Consider the following 21,492-nt stretch of genomic DNA (forward strand, 5'->3'; position numbering starts at 1 on the left):
ACAGAGTGAGACTCCATCCCCCTGTCCCAAAAAAAAAAAAAAAAAAAAAAAAGCTTTCCCACCCTCATAACTCAAGTAGGTATGTATTTTCATATGCATTTTATGGTGGTTTTTTTTTTTCTGGAATGACTTTCCACACTCATTACACACATACGATTTATTCACCTTCCAAATTTTGATGCTTTTAGTTGAGGATCTACATTTAAAATTCCTATAGAGTGCTCCTTTCAGAATGCTGAGATTTTTCTCCAACTTTTTGTTTTATATACTCTCCCGCTGGTGAGGATTTTCCTTGCCTGATTTCTACTCAGGTGGAAGCAATGCCCAAGGAAGGGGTCTTTCCTTCTCTTCCCCTTCTGCTGTCTTTCCAAGTACCCCCTATCCTCAAGGGACTCTCTGAAGGTCTTACACCCTTCTGCTGCTGCATAGGCTCACATTCTGAAGCCAATGGCTCCTTGCTGGTCTTGGTGTAGTTATCTGACACAGTGGATAGAAAATGCTAATAACATCACGGCTTGGTTGGGTCAGTATGAGAAACTCTTCCTAGCTCTTCAGGAAAGCAAGACCCAGAGTTCTTGCAATTTAGAAATCACATTGAGGCAGTTGGAAATGCCAGTGAGACTCAGGTCTTGTGATTCTCCAGCATCTTATCTCTGGAAAGTTCCTTCTAGGCAGGATTCAAACACAACGTCTCCTCCCAATCCTCAAACTTTAAGTCATCCCCAAACAATTTATCTCCAGTGCAGTGGCCAATTCTTGGATGAGAACCAGGTGTCGCCTGGCTGAGAGGACGGCAGTCATTACTGTGAACCGAGGACTTTCCCAGAAGGCTGAGGAGGATCAGGTGCAGCATTCATCTGAGTCCTGAAATAACTGGCTTCCTGACTACAAGGTGTAGGTGCTGGGATTGGAGGGAGCATGGATGCCCTGGGTATTTGCATTACAAGGACTCAAGCCTTAGCTGTGGGGATCAAGTTCTAACCAGGGCACTGCAGGCTAGATCCAGCAGGGGGTGTTGAATTTCTTCTGGTAGCAGCACTGCTAAAATTACCTATGCCACCTGTGTGTGCATGCCTGCTCCAAGCCACAGGTGCAAAGCTGGAGTCCTCAGCTAATCAGGAATGTGAGTCCTTGACTTAGATTTTACTCTTGCTAAGATCTTGGAGATGTCATGTAATCTCATGGGTCCTTTGGGGCTAGACAACTTCTGCCTGTCTCATGGGATTGCTGGAGTGGTAACAAAAGAGGAAAAATCTGTGGAGCTGAATTTTGCAGGGGTGTATGCAGGCAAAGTGGATGCTTTTTGTAACCCTGGCCATATTCTATTTGAACCATTTAGCACTATTATCTGATGCACATTCTAGCTGTTGAGCTTTATAGGAAAATGTAGCCAGGCATGGCTGGAGATGGGAATAGATGGGCTGAAAATAGTGTACATCGTAGCTTTTGGGTAAACTTAATTGAGATAATTTCATGATGTATTTTGGTAACTTCTTAGAACAACACTAAAATGAAAAACAAAAAGTCTCTGTACAGTTGTCTTTCTCATTGGTTCCAGGTGGACATATGGCAGCCAGGAAAGAGATTGATGGAAATGGTCTCCGATGTCTGGGCAGAGCTTTTCTAGTCTTCTCTGAGAAGAACAACATTCTTGGTAGACCACAGGCCTGGCTGTAAAACCCTGTGCATGGAAAGGATGAAGAACCAGATGAGAGGATGTGTCAATAACACCCTGTATTCATTTTCTGTTGCTGCTGTAACAAATTACCACAAACTTTGTGGCTTAAAACTACACAAATTTATTCTCTTACAGTTCTAGAAGTCAGAAGTCCTCTGTCTGCTTCACTGGGCTAAAGTCAAGGGGTGATCAAGACTGGTGGTTCCTTCTAGAGGCCTAAGGGCATAATCCATTACTTTGAATCTTCCAGTTTCTAGAGGCAGCCTGTATTCCTTGGCTTGTGGTCTCCTTCTTCATCTTCAAAGACCACCACTCCAATCTCTGCTTCCATGGTTACATCTTCTTCTCTGACTCTGACCCTTCTGGGTCCCTCTTAAAAGGACCTGGTGATGACATTGGGTCCATCTGGATAATCCAAGATAACCTCCCCATCTCGAGGTCTTTAATTTAATCATATATGTAAAGACCCATTTGACATATAAGGCAACATTCATAGGTTCCAGGGATTAGGACTTAGACATTTTTGTATTTGGGAAGACTACCACAAAACACACTCTGAATTTTTTTAATAGAATATAAGGATTTAATTGAATTTTACAGAATTATTTCTAAAAACAACATACCCTTTAATCACTAGCAGAAGAGCAAGAGAAAGAGCTGACTATAGATTAAGAGCAAAATGGCATCTTCAAAACATACAGAATGATTTGAGATCAATTAACTGCATTTCAGTTTCTTTTCTTTTCGTTTCTTTTTTTCTTTTTTTTTTTTTTTTTGTGACAGAGTTTCACTGTTGTTGCCCAGGCTGGAGTGCAGTGGCACAATCTCGGCTCACTGCAACCTCCACGCCCCAGTTCAAGCGATTCTCCTGCTTCAGCCTCCTGAGTAGCTGGGATTACAGGCATGTACCACCACACCTGGCTAATTTTGTATTTTTAGCAGAGACAGGGTTTCTCCATGTTGGTCAGGCTGGTCTCAAACTCCTGACCTCAGGAGATCTGCCCACTTTGGCCTCCCAAAATGCTGGGATTACCGGCGTGAGCCACTGTGCCCAGCCTGCATTTCAGTTTCTTAATGACCAATTTATCTAACTTTAAATTTTTACTAAATAATATTCAACTTGTTTCATTTAATGATTCAAATGTCATTTTCCTATTTTTCAATCCTTAGTATCATTTTGCAAATTTCTTAAATGGTTTATCAGTCTTAATTTTAAGCTTCTAGCAATTAAAACTTTAAATTAAATTGTATTAAGTCAAATTAGATTAAAATAGTAAAGGCTTAAGATAAAAGGATGAAATTTCAACTGGGTATTTTCAGGTAAGCAACAGCAAATGAGATGTTTTTAAATTAAAGTTTAAAATTTGAACTCAAAAGCACCTGAAAAAATTAGTTATATCTCCAAACTATTCTGTAAGAAATTATGGACATTTAAAATTCCTCACAAGAACAAATTTGAGATAAAACAAGCCAAGGAAGCAAAAAGGAAGTGAGGGTGCCCAGAAGATTGTATTATAATTATTTTCATGACCAATGCCTCAAGTTTGATATTCACCAAGTGTAAATCCAAAACTGTCATAAAAGGGTTTTGTTTTAATGGCTTAAAAAAATCCTAAAAATACTGAAAAGACTGGTAAACTGATAAACTGGAAGCTACAGGATCAACCACATCACAAGTAAATATGAATTAAGTTGTTAGAAAAGTTAGGTTGATAAAGGAAATTCCTAGAATATAGTGCCCCAATTTGAGAAATTGGCAGAATAATAACAGGTATGCTAAAATGTTGGCAAAACCAAAAAGACATGAAAGAAATCAGTATAAACTGAAAATTTCTTGTAGGAAACAAACACTGATTTTTTGGTTATGGGATGATTTTTGAATTTTGAATACATTTTGAAAACACTTAAAGACTTCTTTAAATGCTGCTACAAAGACAAAATAAAACCTCGTCAATGAAAACTGTAGAAATTCTCCAAAACTACTAAAACTGTTCCATTGGAGACAAGTCACTATATGTTTATAAATAAGATAAGCAAAGTTTTTTTAAAAATAACATGTTAAATTTGATGAATTGATGACAAATTGTTTTTTGGTAAACTGGTCTTTCAGTTGCTTGTGCTTGGGTAAGCTGCCCTGCTTCTCCTGGTGAGTGGGGTTTATAGTGAAGACGCCAGGCTACCCAGTGGCACTGAAAGAGGAGGCAAAACCAATTGTTTCTCTCTTCTCACTGCCTGGGCCCTGTTGCTGGTGAATTCAAGTTGCCTGGAGACTGTCTCACTGGGGATCTGGTGTTTTCCTACAATAAAACTTCTCACTCCAGGGTCCTCTCCCATCCGAGGCATGCTTCTAGCATATCTCTAACACTCTGTGCATTTGTGATTTATGTGTTTTCAACCAAACCTTAAGGCTCTTGGGCAGCGGCTATGCCTTATCTTTCTCTTTCCAGACCCAAACCTGGTGCCTGGCACATTATACGTGAGTAAAGGATGACTGTTTAATAAATGGATGAATGTGGGAAGGACGTTTTAAAAATGTGTTATTTTTCCAGGAGTTTATTTCTGACCCCTTCCTTGTGGATCCAGTGCCCCTGTGCTTCCCTCTATGATGAGTGAGACGGGTCTCAATCTGTTTAGAGGTTTATTTTGCCAAGGATGATGACATGCTCGGGAAATAGAGACACAAGCCACAGTAAAATCTGTGCACTTTTTCCAGAGTGAATTTTGAGTGCTTCAATATTCAAAGGAGCAGGAGGGAAGGGAGGAAAGAAAAAAAAAAGGGAGGGTAGATAAATGAGACAAGTGATTACATTCTTTTGCACATGAAAAGAAGGGGGTAGAAGAACAGTCAATGATGTATTCATCTGGTGTTCAGTGAATCTGCCTTTTACATAAGATAAGTAAACATAAAGGAGAGGCAGAAGTCAAAGCTGTATTCCTCTAGGCGTGGGCAGGGGGATGATTTCTAGTCTTCCCTTGTCCCGCGCCCATGAAGATAAGCTGTTAATATACATGCACAGGGTGCTGGGGGCCACCTGGGGAGATATCTATTTAGGAACAAAAGGAAAGGCAGTTGTGTGTGTGTGAGACTCAGTTTCCAAGCTTAACTTTTCCCTTCGGCATAGTGAGTTTGGGGTCCTGAGATTTTATTTTTCTTTCACAATGGCAAAGATCACACCTGTTTCCTTGTTCCCCTCCACCTCACTCAAGCAGGGCAGCCCTGCTTTATGGCCCCAGACCAGCCCCAGCAGTAGCGGGGCCTCAACACACGGTGGTTGAACTAATTGTTTAGTATCTCAAATGAGCCCCTGAAGATCAGACTCAATTCTGATACCTGGTCCTTCTAATGTGACATTTCAAACTCCTTTTTTATGTAAAGATCTTCAAAGGTGACTTATTTCTATTCATCTTAGCTTATTATTTATTATCTTTTGGCTGATGGGCAGCCACTGTATTCAACAGCTTCTTTGGAACCTACGTGGTGTCACTGTCCTAAGCAACAGGACAAACTCCACTTTGTCAAAAAAGCAGACAAACTCTATTCATGGGCATTATATTTCAGCAATTTCTTTCATTTCTATTTTCCTTCTAAAAATAACATTATTGGCCATAACTGTTCCTATATTTTTCACTTCTACTGTATTTGTAACATAAATGGGATTTCCTGACTATCCTTCATTGCCAAAACAAACACATTTTTTAAAATGTTAGTTGTTTACTTTATCCATGAATATTTAGGCATAACTTGTCATTGCTTCACCTCTTTTCTCATTTCTATTTTCACAGAAACAAATTGTGTATTAACATTTTACATTCTGTTTTCTCTCTTCCCTTTTGCATTTTTCATTTAATATTTGAAAACTCTGTAGTGATTCTTGCAGTGATGAAGGGGGCATGATTTTGTCATAATAGAATCTGAAAAAGCTGCTGATGTACAACCTGAGTCACATTTAGGTAAATCAATGTGATGACTTCAGGTTTCTATAAATATTTCCTGGACATTTTCCCAAAGGCCTTTTCTAGAAATCCTTCCTTCCTGTTCCTGTAGAGGGTTGTGCATAGCTCCGTTACAGCACTTCACACACAGCTGTTACTCTCTCCTTGCTTTCCTTCTTCACTAGACTTCAAGGATCTTATCACGTTTGCATTCCCAGTGCTTAGTGCACTGTAGACGTAACATCAATGTCGCTGAGGTCACGGAATGATTACAAGGTGTCATTTTCATCTCTCTGTTAGTAATAATACCAACAGCTAATGTTTAGTGTCTACATTCTTTGGACCAGGCATTAAGCTAATCTCACTACATGCACTATTTCATAATCCTCTCTTCATCTCTGTCTGTAGTGCAAATAACCTTATTATCTCTTCTTTTACCAATAAGAAAATGTTTGGAGATTTAGAGAGGGGTAAGTTAGCTTTCCCAAGGTTAAAAGCAATCATGACAGAGTGGGATGGAAACCCACATCTGACTCACCTGGGAGTCCATATTTTTACATTACTCTATATCATTAAGGCATTTCAGTTCACCATAACTTAAAATGGTTTAAAAAGACTTCCTCAGGCTGGGCGCTGTGGCTCACACCTGTAATCCCACCACTTTGGGAGGCCCGAGACAGGTGGATGACCTGAGGTCAGGAGTTCAAGACCAGCCTGGCCAACATAGCGAAACCCCATCTGTACTAAAAATACAAAAATTAGCCAGGTGTGGTGGCACGCACCTGTAATGCCTGCTACTCTGGAGACTGAGGCACAAGAATCACTTGAACCTGGGAGGCAGAAGTTGCAGTGAGCCCAGATCGTGCCATTACACTCCAGCCTGGGTGACAGAGCAAGACTCTGTCTCAAAAAAAAAAAAAAAAAGACTTCCTCTACTAGTATTCTTTTTATATAGGACACGGATGGCTACATCCCATGAGCATATCTCACAAGTGGGCTCAAAACAAAGCCAGTCTAAGTAGGGAAGCATGTATAGGAAACCAGAAACAAAGGAAAATAGACAGGAAAATAAAGGGATGATCTATTTGGTGCTGGATGGGGAATGAAAGCTAAATTTTTACCTTATCATTGTAATGTTTCTAGGTATCCACCCCTAAATGCCAGCCCTAGTGATTAAGTCCTGAAGATAAATTAAAACTCCCATCATTTTTCTAGGCAAACACTGTCCAAAGATTAAAGTAAATTAAAGACAGAAAGAAGGCAAGAAGGCATAGAAGCCAAGCAACCATTTAAACCAGAGCATCTCCACCTTGGCACTATTGACTTTTAGGTTGTGTTATGGTTTGAATATGGTTTGGTAAGGTCTTTACAGAGGTAATTGGGTTAAAATGAGATCACCAGGGTGGACCTACTCAAAAATGACTGGTGTCCTCATAAAAAGGGGAAATTTGGACAGAGAAATAAACATAGAGGGAAGATGACTTGAAGAGACACAGGGAGAAAACAGCCACCTACAAGCCAAGAAGAAAGGTCTAGAACAAAGCCTTCCCTAGAACAGAGCCTGCAGAAGGAACCTTGTTTTTGGACTGCTAGCCTTCAGAACTCTGAGACAATAAATTTATGCTACTTAAAGCACCCATTCTGTGGTGCGTTGTTATGGCAGCCTTAACAAATTAATACAACCTAGTTAACTATTTGTGGTGGAGTCTGTCCTGTGCATTGTCAGATAGCAACACCCCCAGCCCCTGCCCACTAGATGGGGTAGCATCCTCCTGTGCCCAGTTTTGACAACTCAAAATGTCTCCACACATCTGCAAATGTCCCTCTGGGGCAACCAGACTAGACTGTCTGGCCTGGACACAGTTGTTAATCTCAGCCATTAGATCCATTGCCAATTTTACAGCACTCTCCAGGGCCTGATGTCCCAAGCAGAGCAATATACATAACTTGAAACATTTAACTCCATCTGAACAGGGACCTCTTACACATCATGATTACAATTCTAATCAACTGAAGATCTACGTAAGACAGTGAAGGGGATCATAATATGCCACCCGAAAATATATTACTTTAGCATAAGAATTATTTTGAGCTGAAGACATTTAAGAGTCAACAAATGTAGAAAGGTAGCTTCTTGGAGCTTCCTTTATCTAACTGCAAGCAGAAACTCCGGAGAAATAAGGGCTGCAATAAATGCTGTCTCCCAGGGAAGTTTTATAGCCATGAAGGAGACAAAAAGTTGGCACTGCGATGAACCTGCACAAACAAACTTACTAAGATAGCCCTTTTCTCCCACTGGTGTCCCCCATCTATTTACCATCTCACAGTTTACCACCCCTGAAAGCCCAAAACCCTTTTCCTTGTCTTGTGACATTGCCACAATTTATCATTCTTTGTTAAAAATGGTATATAAGCTTTCAGGCTATCTGCTTCTTTGGGTCTTTGCTTCTTTTCTGGGAAGATATCACATAAAATTAACATAAAATAGGCTGGGTGTGGTGGCTCACACCTGTAATATCAGCACTTTGGGAGGCTGAGGCCAGGAGATCGAGACCATCTTGGCTAAGACAGTGAAAACTCATCTCTATTGAAAATACAAAAAAAATTAGCCAGGCGCATGGTGGCGGGCACCTGTAGTCCTAGCTACAAAGGAGGCTGAGGCAGGAGAATGGCGTGAACCCGGGAGGCGGAGCTTGCAGTGAGCTGAGATTGCACCACTGCACTACAGCCTGGGCAACAAAGCAAGGCTCTGTCTCAAAAAAAAAAAAAAAAAAGAAAAGAAAAAAAATTAACATAAAGTAAAGATTATATGCTTTTCTCCAGTTAATTTGTCTTTTGTCAGTCTAATTTGCAGGGCCCCAGGCAATGAAACTAAGAGGGCAGAGACAAAAAATTTTTTCATCTCCTATGATGGGAAATCCCTCAGTCATACCCAAGGAAAACTAGTGGGACTTCATTTTTCTTAAATGTAAACAGTGGCTTACTCTGAAGACAAAAACAATTTGTAAATGTCACCCTTTTGCAAAAGTGCTAGTCTTACCCTTCTACAGGAGCAATTACAGAAGGAAAATAATGTTTCTGTGCTATATGAAAACACCTCATGTAAAAGCTGTGGAAGAAGGATCTAAGGACATATTCAGTTGAGAGGCAATATTCTAATAAACTATCACAAAGGCTTGATTATGTTACCATTTATTTACATGCAGGAAGGTAGTTGTAGTGAGTGGAAACAAACAACCACAGCCATATTAGTAATATAGCTAAATCCTTTTCACATCCTTTAATTCCAGAGGGATTCTAAAAGGTCACATTTTCAGAGCTTCCATAATTTTATTTTTCTCACAGCATGAACTGTTCCTGATGGCAATGCTGTAAGCCGCATTCAGGTGATGAATTTTTCCTAATAGGTCAATGCATCATTTTAAACAACAGGAAGCTCTTTATCTTTCACTAATAGTTTCGGCATGTTTACAAAGTCTATATTATAAATAATTACAAATATGTAAGAAATCCTTTAATAGAGCCACCTAATAATTCCGTTCTCTCCAAGATTTACCTGACAGTACTAGGTCATAATCAATCAGGCTTTACTTGTTCTTATTTTTCTCATATTTTAAGTGTTTTTGCTTCCTCCTCTCTTCATGTACACATTTGTTTATGTAGGAAAACAGCTGTTGCATGGTAAGAGTGATGCTGTCTTGAAGCAAAAGCACCATGATAACTGATGTTTGACCCCCATAGGCCAGGGTGTTCTGCAGCAAGGTCTTTAAACAATGCCTGTAGTATAAATTACCCTTCATAAAGAAGTGGTCACAAGTCTCCACGAGAAAATCTGAAGGTGTGACAAGCAGCAGCACATGCTTTACCCTAAAAGCTTGCTATGTAAAGAAGACTTTCTGGAGGGTGGGTGCAGGGATCCACCATCTCATGGCTGCCCAGGACATCACTTCTGTAAATCCCTATTGAATGTTTCTTTCTGTGAACTGGATTTGTCAGCCTCTTCGGTCTCAGTGTTTTTGCTTTGTCATGAGTTAGAACTGAAAATAACTAAAAACATGGAGCCTTCCAATCCCCTCCAACTGTTTGAGTTGGCAGCTCCTGGGCGTGGCCTTGGGTCTTCCAGAGGACCATCCCTTTGTTTTCTAAGAGCAAACTGAGTTTCACAAGAATGTAGGGCGACTTAAAGAAAGATATGTCTCTTTGGGCCCACCAGGATTGGACTTTGCCTCCCGAAGGAGAAGTTTATAGCTCTATCATTCTGAAAGAATTGTTTTCCAAAGCTTCGTCATTTACAGTAGAGGAATTATTAAACATCAAGATAATCTGATTTTATGTTACTCAGGTATGAATTGCTTTACTTCACACAGTGTGAAACAAAATATGTCTGAGTTTTTATACAGGTGCTCTACAGACAGGACACTCATTCAAGGGGGTCTTGAAATGCGATAGGCATTTTTCAGGCAATGGAAGGGAAGAAGAGTTTTACAGAGAATCCAGACAACCAAACCACAGACAAGAAGGAAAGCCACAATGATGGGAGGGCCAGGTCAAGGGACTCGACGGGGGGATGAGGATGGGTACTCATGGAAGAGCAGCTGCAGGCCTCAGTCTTTCTCTGACCCCCTACGTCTCATTAGTCCCATGCAGCATTTTCAATGTGAACCAGCTCTCCCTATCTAATCCTTCCTCCTGTGGAAACATTGGCTCTTCACTGTTTATCCAGCACTCTATCTGGGGGTTTGCAAGGCAGGTGTTCCTTTTTCCTCCATTTTTACAACAAAAACAAAGGAGGAACCAAGAAGTTAAGACACAACACAGAGTTTCTAAGGGAAATTCGTACACCTGTGTTTACAGTAGCATTATTCCTAATAGCCAAAGGGGAAGCAACCCACATGCCCATCAGTAGATAAATGGATCAACAAAATGGGATACACAATGGAATACTGTTCAGCATTAAAAAGCAAGCAAATTCAGACATGTGCTACAACATAGATCAACCTTGAAGACATTATGCTAAGTGAAATAGTCACAAAAAGACAAATGCTGTATAATTTCTCTTACATGAGGAATCTGGAGTAGTCAAGTTCATAAAACAGGAAGTAGAATCGTGGCTGCCAGGGGCTAGAGGAGGAGGAAATTGAGGAGTTATTGTTTAATGAGTTCAGAGTATTTGTTTTGGAAAATGAAAAGGTTCTGGAGATTGACTCACAACACTACTGAACTGTACAGTCAAAAATGGTTAAGGTGGTAAGTTTTATGTTATTTGTATTTTACCACAATCAACAACTTTAACTTTTTTAAAAAGTTAAAACATTAGTACAAACACAAGTAGCTACAGTTAAAACTCTTTGAACTCCACTTTTGACTAATTGGTAAAGCTCGCTTGTACTATAAAGAAGTGAAAAAGAAAACAAAAACAACAACAGAAGGAGGAGGACAGTGACTCTCTCTTCTCCCCTTCCTCTTCAAAATAGTGAAAATGAAGGTCAGTATCTGGAGACCTTCAGAATAAGACTCCTTTCTAAGAGATGGGATTATAAGATACTTTTTTTCTTCTGTTTGTGTTATTCTGTATTTTCTTAAGTTTCTATAATGATATGGATTACCTTTTTAATTGGAGGAAAAAAGTGCTGAGGCCCTACTAAAACAAAGGTGGTCCATCAACACTGAGATGCTTGGGTTAATCATAACTTAAGAATGTTTTGCAAAGGTAGAGTAGCCCTGCTGTTTCCTATATGCCACTAGCCAACCCCAGGAAGGCTCTGGCCCCATCACATGGCTGCTCTAGTTCTAGGAAGAAAAAGACACCCAAAGTTCCAAACTTGTCATCAAGTTAGAACTAGAAATCAGGCCTTGCAGTCCCCACTCCAGTGCCCTTTGACCTAGTTGACTATTTCTCTGAAAGCTGGGGTGTTTATTGTGCAACTGAAGTTATGTTTATATGCAGCTCAGCTTCATTTGCACCAAAGTTTCTCAGCCTTACACTATGAACATTTTTGGGTGGGATAATTCTTTGTTGAAAGGGGCCGTCCCATGCATTGAAGGATATTTAGCCACATCTGTGGCCTTTCTCCATTATTTACCAGTAGCACTCTCCCAACCCTCCAACCAAAATTGTCTCTAGACATTGTCAAATGTCCCCTGGGGGCGCAGTTATCCTAGTAGAGAACCACTGATTTACTGCTGGTGAAAATTCATATAATCAGCAAATTTTCTCTTGGACCTTTGCTTCACCAGTTTAAAGGGCTGGATTTAGAGTCTGAGGAGTTCGTGTGAAAAAGAAATCCTGATAAAAATTTCTGGCTTGTTCCCTGGCTCTCCCTGGAGCTCAGCCTTGCTCATACTGTGCTGCTGCTGAAAGTAATCTGGGTGGTCAGAGAGAGATGCTGCTGTGATCGTTTTGGCTGTTTTGTTGAACTGATCTCAGTCTCATCCTTAGCCAGACTTTCTGGTGACTCACCAGCTTTCCTGCTGCCTGTGCCCTTGCCACGATCCCTTCCAGCCATGACGCAGTCTTTGCCCATTTCACTCTTCCCAGCTGACAGCCATGTCCTCCCCTCGGATGGCCCTGACGTCAGGAGTGGAGAGGGGCCACCCTGGCGTAGCTGTGAGGAGTGAAGCTGCACTGAACTTGCATCAGAAAACCTGGCCTTGACTCAGCCCTCTCAGTTTCCTTATCTTATTTTCAACATGTCCTACTTCGTAAGATGGTTGTGAGAACAAAATGAGACGACATACTCTGAGTGCTCAGTACCATATCTGATCAAGACACCCTTGTTGTCATTACTGTCACTGTGATTTTGAACAAGGCACTTAACTTTTCAGGGTCTCAATGTCATCATCTGAGAAAATAAGGGATTGAGTTGGGCTAACTTCTAGGGTTTCTTCAATGTCAGATTTCAAAAATTACTCATTTTTTTCCAGCTGTAAATAGAATAGTTAATAATCCCTTACAAGGTTGGGGTGCAAACAAAATATTACGGGAAACACTTTGCAAACTGTATATCATGTCAACATCAGGTGGGTTTGGCCATTTGGACGGAAGGACCTTGGGCAAGTGACACGAATATGGGGCCATGGAGTTTGATGGCCAGAATGATCGCAAAGCACAAGGGCTGCTCAGTCTACTTGTGAACATGAATCCTGGGCCAGCCAGTCAGACTCCTTCTGCCACTTTTTCTGTAAGTCTACATAAGATGGCAGCCTTCCAGAATCCTTTATACTAGTGGGGAATCACAATTAACTACCAAAATGGGAAGGAACCGAGGAACCATGCCGTTCCTCCACAAAGAAACTAATTTTCTTATTCTCAGAGGGTTCAGGGGACCAAAGTGGAGGGGATAATATTTCTTTTTGCTTTTATTTTTATAATTTTGACTTCTATTTTAGATTCAGGGGGTACATGTGCAGGTTTGGTACCTGGAAATATTGCCTGATGCTGAGGTTTGGGGTATGATTGATCCTGTCACCCAGGTAGTCAGCATAGTACCCAATAGTTTATCAACCCTTGCCCGTCTCCCTTCCTCCCTACTCTAATAGTCCCCAGTGTCTATTGTTGCCACTTTTATGTCCATAATTACCCAATGTTTAGCTCTCACTTATAAATAAGAAAACGTGGCTTTTAGTTTCCAGTTCCTGAGTAAATTTGCTTAGGGTAATGGCCTCCAGCTGCATCCATGTTGCTGCAAAGGATATTATTTCGCTCTTTTTATGGCTGCATAGTATTCTATGATGTATGTGTATCACATTTCCTTTATCCAATGCACCATTGCTGGGCACCTAGGTTCATTCCATGTCTTTGTTATTGTGAATAGTGCTGTAATGAACATACAAGTGCATGTGTCTTTTTGGCAGAACAATTTATTTTCTTTTGGGTATATACCTAGTAATAGGATTGCTGGGTCAGATGATAGTTCTGTCTTTAGTTCTTTGAGAAATCTCCAAACAGGGGCTGAACTAATTTACATTCCCACCAACACTGTATAAGCATTCCCTTTTTTCTGCAGCCTTGATGACATTTGATATTTTTACTTGTATTAATAGCTTTTTATTAATAGCGTTCTGACTGGTATGAGATGGTAACTCATTGTGGTTTTGATTTCGTGTTCCTCTGATGATTAGTGATGTGAACCATTTTTTTCATATATTTCTTGGCCTCTTGTATATCTTCTTTTGAGAAGTGTCTGTTAATGTCTTTTTTAATGCTGTTGTTTTTTGCTTGTTCAATGGTTTAAGTTCCTTATAGATTCTCTGTATTAGATTAGATCTTTGTTGGATGCATAGTTTGTGAATATTTTCTCCCATTCTGTAGGTTGTCTGTTTACTATGTTGATAGTTTCTTTTGCTGTGCAGAGAAGCTCTTTAGTTTGATTAGGTCTCACTTGTCATTTTTTTGGTTGTTGTTGCAATTGCTTTTGAGGATTTAGTCATAAATTCTTTCCAAAGGCCAATGTCCAGAATAGTGTTTCCTAGGTTTTCTTCTAGAATTCTTACAGTTTGAGGTCCTACATTTTAATCTTTAATCAATCTTCAGTTAATCTTTGTATATGGTGAAAAGTAGGGGTCCAGTTTCATTCTTCTGCACATGGCAGGCCAGGTATCCCAGCACCATTTATTGCATAGACAGTCTTTCCCCTTTGCTTATTTTTGTTAACTTTGCTGAAGATCAGATGGCTTTAGGTTTGTCGCTTTATTTCAGAGTTCTTCTTCTGTTCCACTGGTCTACATGTCTGTTTTTGTACCGGTACCATGCTGTTTTGGTTGCTGTAGGCTTATAGTACAGTTTAAAATTGGATAATGTGATGCCTCTGGCTTTGTTCTTTTTGCTTAGGATTTCCTTGGCTATTTGGGCTATTTTTTGGTTCCATTTAAATTTTAGAATCGTTTTTGTCTAATTCTGTGAAAGATGACATGGTGGTTTGAAAGGAATAGCACTGAATCTGTAGATTGCTTTGAGCAGTACAGTCATTTTAACAATACTGATTCTTCCAATCCATGAGCACGCAATGTTTTTCTATTTGTTTGTGTCACCTATGATTTCTTTCAGCAGTGTTTTGCACTTTGCCTTGCAGAGATCTTTCACCTCTTTGGTTAGATGTATTCCTAGGTTTTTTAGGGTCTCTTTGACTATTGTAAATGGGATTGCATTTTTTATTAGGCTGTCAGCCTGAATGTTATTGACGTATAGAAATACTACCGGCTTTTGTACATTGATTTTGTATTTTGAAACTTTAGTGAAGTTGTTTCTCAGTTCTAAGAGGGTTTTGGTGAAGTCTTTAGGGTTTTCTAGGTGTAGAATTATATTGTTAGTGAGAGAGATAGTTTGACTTCTTTTCCTATTTAGATGCCTTTTATTGCCTTCTCTTGCTTGCTCTGGCTAGAACTTCCAGTACTATGCTGAAGAGGAGTGGTGAGAGTGGACCTCCTTATTCTCAAGGGGAATGCTTCTAGCTTTTGCCTGTTCAGTATGATATTCGCTTTGGGTTTGTCATAGATGGCTCTTGTTATTTTGAGGTATGTCCTTTCTATGCCTTGTTTATTGATGGTTTTTATTATGAAGGGATGTTGAATTTTACCAAAAGACTTTTCTGCATCTATTGAGATGATCATATGGTTTTTTTTTTTAATTCTGTTTATGTGGTAAATCACATTCATTGATTTGTGTATGTTGAACCAAACTTGCATGCCAGTAATAAAGTCTACTTGATTGTGGTAAATTAACTTTTTGATGTGCTGCTAGATTCCATTTGCTAGTATTTTGTTGAAGATTTTTGTGTCTCTGCTCATCCGGGGTATTGGCCTGTAGTTTTGCTTTTGTGTATGCCTTTGCCAGATTTTAGTATCAGGGTGATGCTGGCTTTGTAGAATGAGTTAGGAAGGAGTCTCTCCTCCTTGACTTTTTCTAATAGAATTGGTATCAGCTCTTCTTTGTAAGTCTAGTAGAATTCAACTGTGAATCCATTTGGTCTGGGCTTTTTTTGGTTCATAGATTTTTTTATGACTGATTCAATTATGGAACTCAATATTGTTCTATTCAGGGTTTTAATTTTCTTCTGATTCAATCTTGGGAGATTGTGTATTTCCAGGAATTGTTCCATTTCCTCCAGATTTTCTACTTTGTTTACATAGAGGTGTTAATAATAGTCTCTGAGGATCTTCTGTATTTCTGTGGGATTGGTTGTTATGTCACCTCTGTCTTTTCTTATTGCTCTTATTTGGACCTTCTCTTTGTCTTTGTTAATCTGACTAGGAGTATATCAATCTTGTTTACACTGTCAAAGAGGCACCTTTTGGTTTTGTTGATTCTTTGTGTGGATTTTTGGGTCTCAATTTTGTTCAGTTCTGTTCTGCCTCCCTCTCTTTCTCCCTTCTTTACTTTTCCTCCCTCCCTCTCTTTCTCCCTTCTTTACTTTTCCTCCCTCCCTCCCCCTCTCTTTCTCTCTCTTTTTCTTTCTTTCTTCCCTCCCCTTCCCTCCCTTCTCTCTTTTTCTTTCTTGCCTCCTTTCTCTTTTTCTTTTTTCTTTCTTTTCTTTCTTTTTCTTTCTTCTTTCTTTCTTTCTTTCTTTCTTTCTTTCTTTCTTTCTTTCTTTCTTTCTTTCTTCTTTCCTCTTTCTTTTTTCTTTCAACAGGGTCTTGCTCTGTTATCCAGGCTGGAGGGGAGTAGCATGATCATACCTCACTGCAGCCTTGAACTCCTGGGCTCAAACAATCCTCCCACCTCAGCCTTGCAAGTAGCTGGGACTACAGGCACACACCATCATGCGTGGCTAATATTTATTTTTGTTTTTACTTTGGTAGAGACGGGGTTTTGCAGTGTTGCCCTGTGGAGTCTTACCACCTTGCCCAGGCTGGTCTCAAACTCCTGGACTTAATCATTTTTCCACTTTGGCCTCCCAAACTGCTGGGATTATAGGCATGAGCCAACATGCCCAGTCCTAGTTATTTCTTTTCTTGTGCTAGCTTTAGAGTTGTTTCTTCTTGTCTTTCTAGCTCCTCTAAGTGTGATGCTAGATTGTTAATTTGAGACCTCTGTACCTTTTGAGTTAGGCATTTAGGGCTATTAACTGTCTTGTTGACACTACTTTTGTTGCATCCCAGAGATTTTGGTATGTTGTGTCTCTGTTTTCATTTATTTCAAATAATTTTTTTATTCCTGCCTTAAATTCATTGTTTAGAAGCCAATCCAGTGCAAATTGTTTAATTTCCATGTAATTGTGTGGTTTTTGAAAGATCATCTTGGTATTGATTTCTGTTTTTATTCCAGTGTGGTCCAAGAATATGATTGGTATTATTTTGAAATTTTTTGAATTTATTAAGACTTGGTTTATAGTTGAGCATGTAGTTGTTCTTGGAGTGTGTTCATATGCAGATAAGAAGACTATATTCTGTTGTCAGTGGGTGGAGTATTCTATAGATGTCTATTAGGTACAATTGGTCAAGTGTTGAATTTAAGTCCAGAATTTCTGTGTTAGCTTTCTGCCTCAGTGATCTGTCTAACACTACCAATGAGGTTTGTGGTAGTGGAGGTGATAATTCTTATAAAAATAGATGATAAAGGTGATAAAGAGGTTGCCCAAAAAACTCTGAGAAGTCAAATTCTCAGCATAAGAATGAAGAGACCTGAGATAAGCTTAGAAAAATTATAATAGTTTTGATGAATCCTTAGAGTGTATTGTTCTGATTCATGATCTTCCAGCATTAGTGCCCATCAGCCTGGTGGCCCTCAGCAAGTCTGCTACTTCCCGTTAAAGCAGCAGTGGTGTGATTACTACTAACAGTATTACTAGTTTTTATTATGATGACAATGCTAGAACCCATCAGCTGCTGTGTTAAGGGCTTTATATACATCATCATTTCAAATTCTGACAACAATCTTGTGACTATCATCACTTCTATTTAATAGAACACAATGATGAAGCCCAAAGAGGTTAAACAGTGGGCCCACATTTTCCAGTACAGACCAACAGAGCTGATTTGAAGTCTTGGGGGGTGGTTGATCAAGAAAGGAAGCCACCGTATCCTACGTGACACTGGCCTTGTATGGAAGTACCCAACAGTGCTGCGAAGCCCTTCCTCCTCTCCCAGTCTCCTTCTGGACTTGCGCTTTCATCACTTAAAACTCTATTTTTTTACATTGCCAAATGCTCTTCATTCTGACAGAGGAAGCGTATTTAGCTATGATCAATCTGCTTTCATTAAATCTTTAGTGATGCTGAGGGAAACGAAAAACCACTTGAAGCAGACATCAGGGACCTGGGCATCTAAACAGGCTCTATTTCTTACTAGCTTTGTCATCTGAGGCCACATGGTTTCCCCTTCTCCCATTTTGGTTTCCTCATCGGGAAGCAGGAATAAATGTTGTCTTTGCAGTGTAGTTGTGAAGTACCATTGATTCAATGGATCTAAAAGTTCTCTGTGAAAAGTAAATTCTCATAAAAAGACAAAATATTCTTTGTTCTTGGGTTAAAAGATTATTTTTAGTTTGTTATAACCAAGTCAATACTAGTACACATCATTATTATCCTCATACATGAAAATAAGAAAAAAATCCACAGTCTCTTCATGCAGAAATAGCAGTTAACACTTTAGTGTAGATCCTCCCAGAACTTTTATTAAAATGAAAAATACTCAGCCAGGCACGGTGGCTCATGCCTGTAATCCCAGCACTTTGGGAGGCCGAGGCAGGCGGATCACGAGGTCAGGAGATCGAGCCCATCCTGGCTAACACGGTGAAACCCTGTCTCCACTGAAAATACAAAAAAATTAGCCGGGCGTGGTGGCGGTCGCCTGTAGTCCCAGCTACTCGGGAGGCTGAGGCAGGAGAATGGAGTAAACCCGGGAGGTGGAGCTTGCAGTGAGCCGAGATCATGCCACCGCACAACAGCCTGGGCGACAGAGCGATACTCCATCTCAAAACAAAAAAAAAAAGAAAATACTCTTGCTATTGTAATTATAATTTTGTAAAAACCAGTTGTTATTGATGCTGTGCTGTTCTATGCTGACAAGATGGAGAAAGGAAAGAGACTGAGGGCAGTAGTTTGACCAGGTAGGAGAAGGGGCTAAAGAGGAACAGGGGTACATTTACTCAGAAGCCACCAGACTGGTAGCTAGTTGGGTAATCAGTTAAAGCAGTTAGTCAGTTAGAGCAAAGAAACACTAAAAATGGAAAACATTTTTAATATTTTACTAAAGTAAAACATATAAATATTCTTTCATTTGACAGTATTTTGAAGGGATAAGGCCTCTTTTAAGATATGTGACATCTAATAGGAGTCATGTGTAGTCATTTAAAAAGTCAGTGGTTTTCAGTCCCAATAGCTTTAAAGTAGAGCCAGAACTGAAGGACAGTTGGGGAACAATCTGAGTTCAGAATTATTCTAGATTTAACAAAATTTTCCAATTATTTTACACTTGCCTCACCTGCATGAAACTCTAAGATTGTTTTGTATTTGCTTTGTTTTCTAAGCAACTTGTCTTTACTGTTTATGGAAAGCATTCAGTTTGGATTTTGGACAACAGCAATTCTTTCCCTCACTCATATTTCATTGCTTTACATAATTATAAAAACAAGTGCAACTGGCAAAACCAGCTCGTGGAAAAACATATCTGCCTCTTGGTAAACCTAAACTGTGGAAGCAGAACTACCCCAGGGACCTTAAAACCTGACTCCCGAGGAAGCAGTCACTTTGCTTTAGGCGGTGCGTGTAACGGAGAGGAAGGCAAGCATGGGAAAAGCCAGTTTTGAAGATTTCTCATACATTGCAAAAACAACTGTGTCCATCAGGACCCTTTTGCTGCAAGTAACAGAAACCCTCACAAAAGCTGGGTTTTTTAAAAAAGGGGATTTATTCAGAGATAAAGCAGTCTTCATGGTTAGTCAGGCATGGTGCCTCATGCCTTTGTAATCCCAGTGCTTTGGGAAGAAGAGGAAGGTGCATCACTTGAGGCCAAGAGTTCTAGACCAGCCTTGGCAACATAGCAAGACCCTGTCTCTACAAAAAAAATTTAAAAATTAGCCCGGTGTGGTGGCATGAACCTATAGTCCTAGCTACTTGGGAAGCTGAGGAGGAAAGATCATTTGAGCCCAGAAGTGGGAGGCTACAGTGAGATATAATCTCACCACTGCACTCCAGCCTAGGTGACAGAGCAAGACCCTGTCTCTTTAAAAAAAAAAAAGAAAGAAAAAAGAAAAGAAAGAAAAAGAAAAGAAAAAAAAAGAAAGGCTAGTTGAATCAGTCGTTTAGCAATGTTACTGGACCCCAGATTATTTCCATTGCTCCACTCTTCATCCGCAACATCAGCTTCCTCTTATGACTGGGGCCAACAGCTGGACATCTCGTTTCCTTTTCCTCACTGGTAGGAGAGAGAACAGGTGTCCATCTGGAATTAAGTCCCTCCCTTCTGTCTGACCAGTTCAAGTTGAGTCTCATACCTGCCCCTGGATAAATTAATCATCATCATCATCAAAGGAACGGCATCTGGTGATTGGTTTAAAATATCAGCATCCACTTCTGGAGCTGGGGATGAGTTCGGCTTCCCATTCCTGTGAATCTCATGATTTGTGTGAACACCTGAACAAAACCGGATCCTGTGAAGGAAGAAGTGGTGAGGAAAGCATGCTCAGAGAGATGGCTACTTCACATTACTGCCTCTTGCCAGGTCTGTTTCCTCAGATGCCAGGATTGTACATTCCCAAGCCATCTTGGTCAACATGGTATCATCCATCTACTTAACTAGTCTTCCTTTAATTCAGGGTCACAAATATTGATGGGTTCTCCCAGGGCCTGGAGCCCCGCCCGCACTTCCCGGGGTTATTCCCTGGCCCATCCTACAAGGAAGCATTTTATAGCTGCTCTCCCTTCAAAGCTCCAACACCTGCTCCCCCTCCCTCATAGTCTAGCTGATGTCTTTCTCTCAAACTTCACAAAGAAGCTTCAAGCTGCAGACTAGACCTTCCCTTCATCAACTGTACCCTGCAGCTGTCTCTGCCCACGTGCTCTTTCCTAGGCCTCAGTGGGGGACTTGGCTGCTCTCTCAGGCCAAACTTACCATCTGCTAGCTCCTGGACCCCAGGCCCCCTCACCTTCTCAGGACCTTTTCAGGCTGGCTCTGCATCCAACCCCTCTCTCTCTAACTCCAAAGGCATACAAAGGTGCCGGAATCTTGCATCTTAAAAACCAAGTGAACCAAAGCCAAAAAAAACTCTTCCCTGACCTTCTCCCTCCTGTAACAATCTTGTTTTTTTCCATACAACATGTCTTTAAAGTGCTGTTTAGAGGCACTGTCTCCACTTTCTCAGTTCTCATTCTCTCAATTCACTATCATTGAGGTTTTGAACCCATCACTCCCCAAAACAGTTCTAATCAATGTGATTAATGACTTCTTTTGCCAAATCTGGTCACTTGTTGCTTGTCTGACCCTATCCTTTGGCACTTTCTTCAACCTCTCACTTTCTCCTCCAGCTTCTATAGCACACCCTCTCCTAGGTGGATTTCCTTCCCCAATCACTTGCTGTTCCTCCATCTCCTCTCTTTGAGGACGGCCAAGATTGATTTGGGACCTTATTCTTTTCCCCTTCCCTCCCCTCCACTTCTCTTTCTTTTCCTCTCCCCATCCTCTTTCAATATTTACGTGGCCCAGCTTATCTGTTCGACTCCCTGTTTAAAGTCATTCCTTGCTGATGATTGGCAGGTTTACAGTTCCACTCCTGATCTGTCCACTAAGCTTCAGGCTTGTAGAGGCAGCAGGTTGCCTCTATACTCTGCTTAAACGTCTAATAGCATCTCCACCTCACATGCCCCAAACAGAACTTTGGGTTCCTTCCACCTCTGTCCCTCAAGCTCACTTCTCCTCTAGTCTCTTTATCAACTTAGGAAATGACA

The sequence above is a fragment of the Pan troglodytes genome, chromosome 10 (assembly GCF_028858775.2).
Source record: "Pan troglodytes isolate AG18354 chromosome 10, NHGRI_mPanTro3-v2.0_pri, whole genome shotgun sequence".
NCBI lineage: Eukaryota > Metazoa > Chordata > Mammalia > Primates > Hominidae > Pan > Pan troglodytes.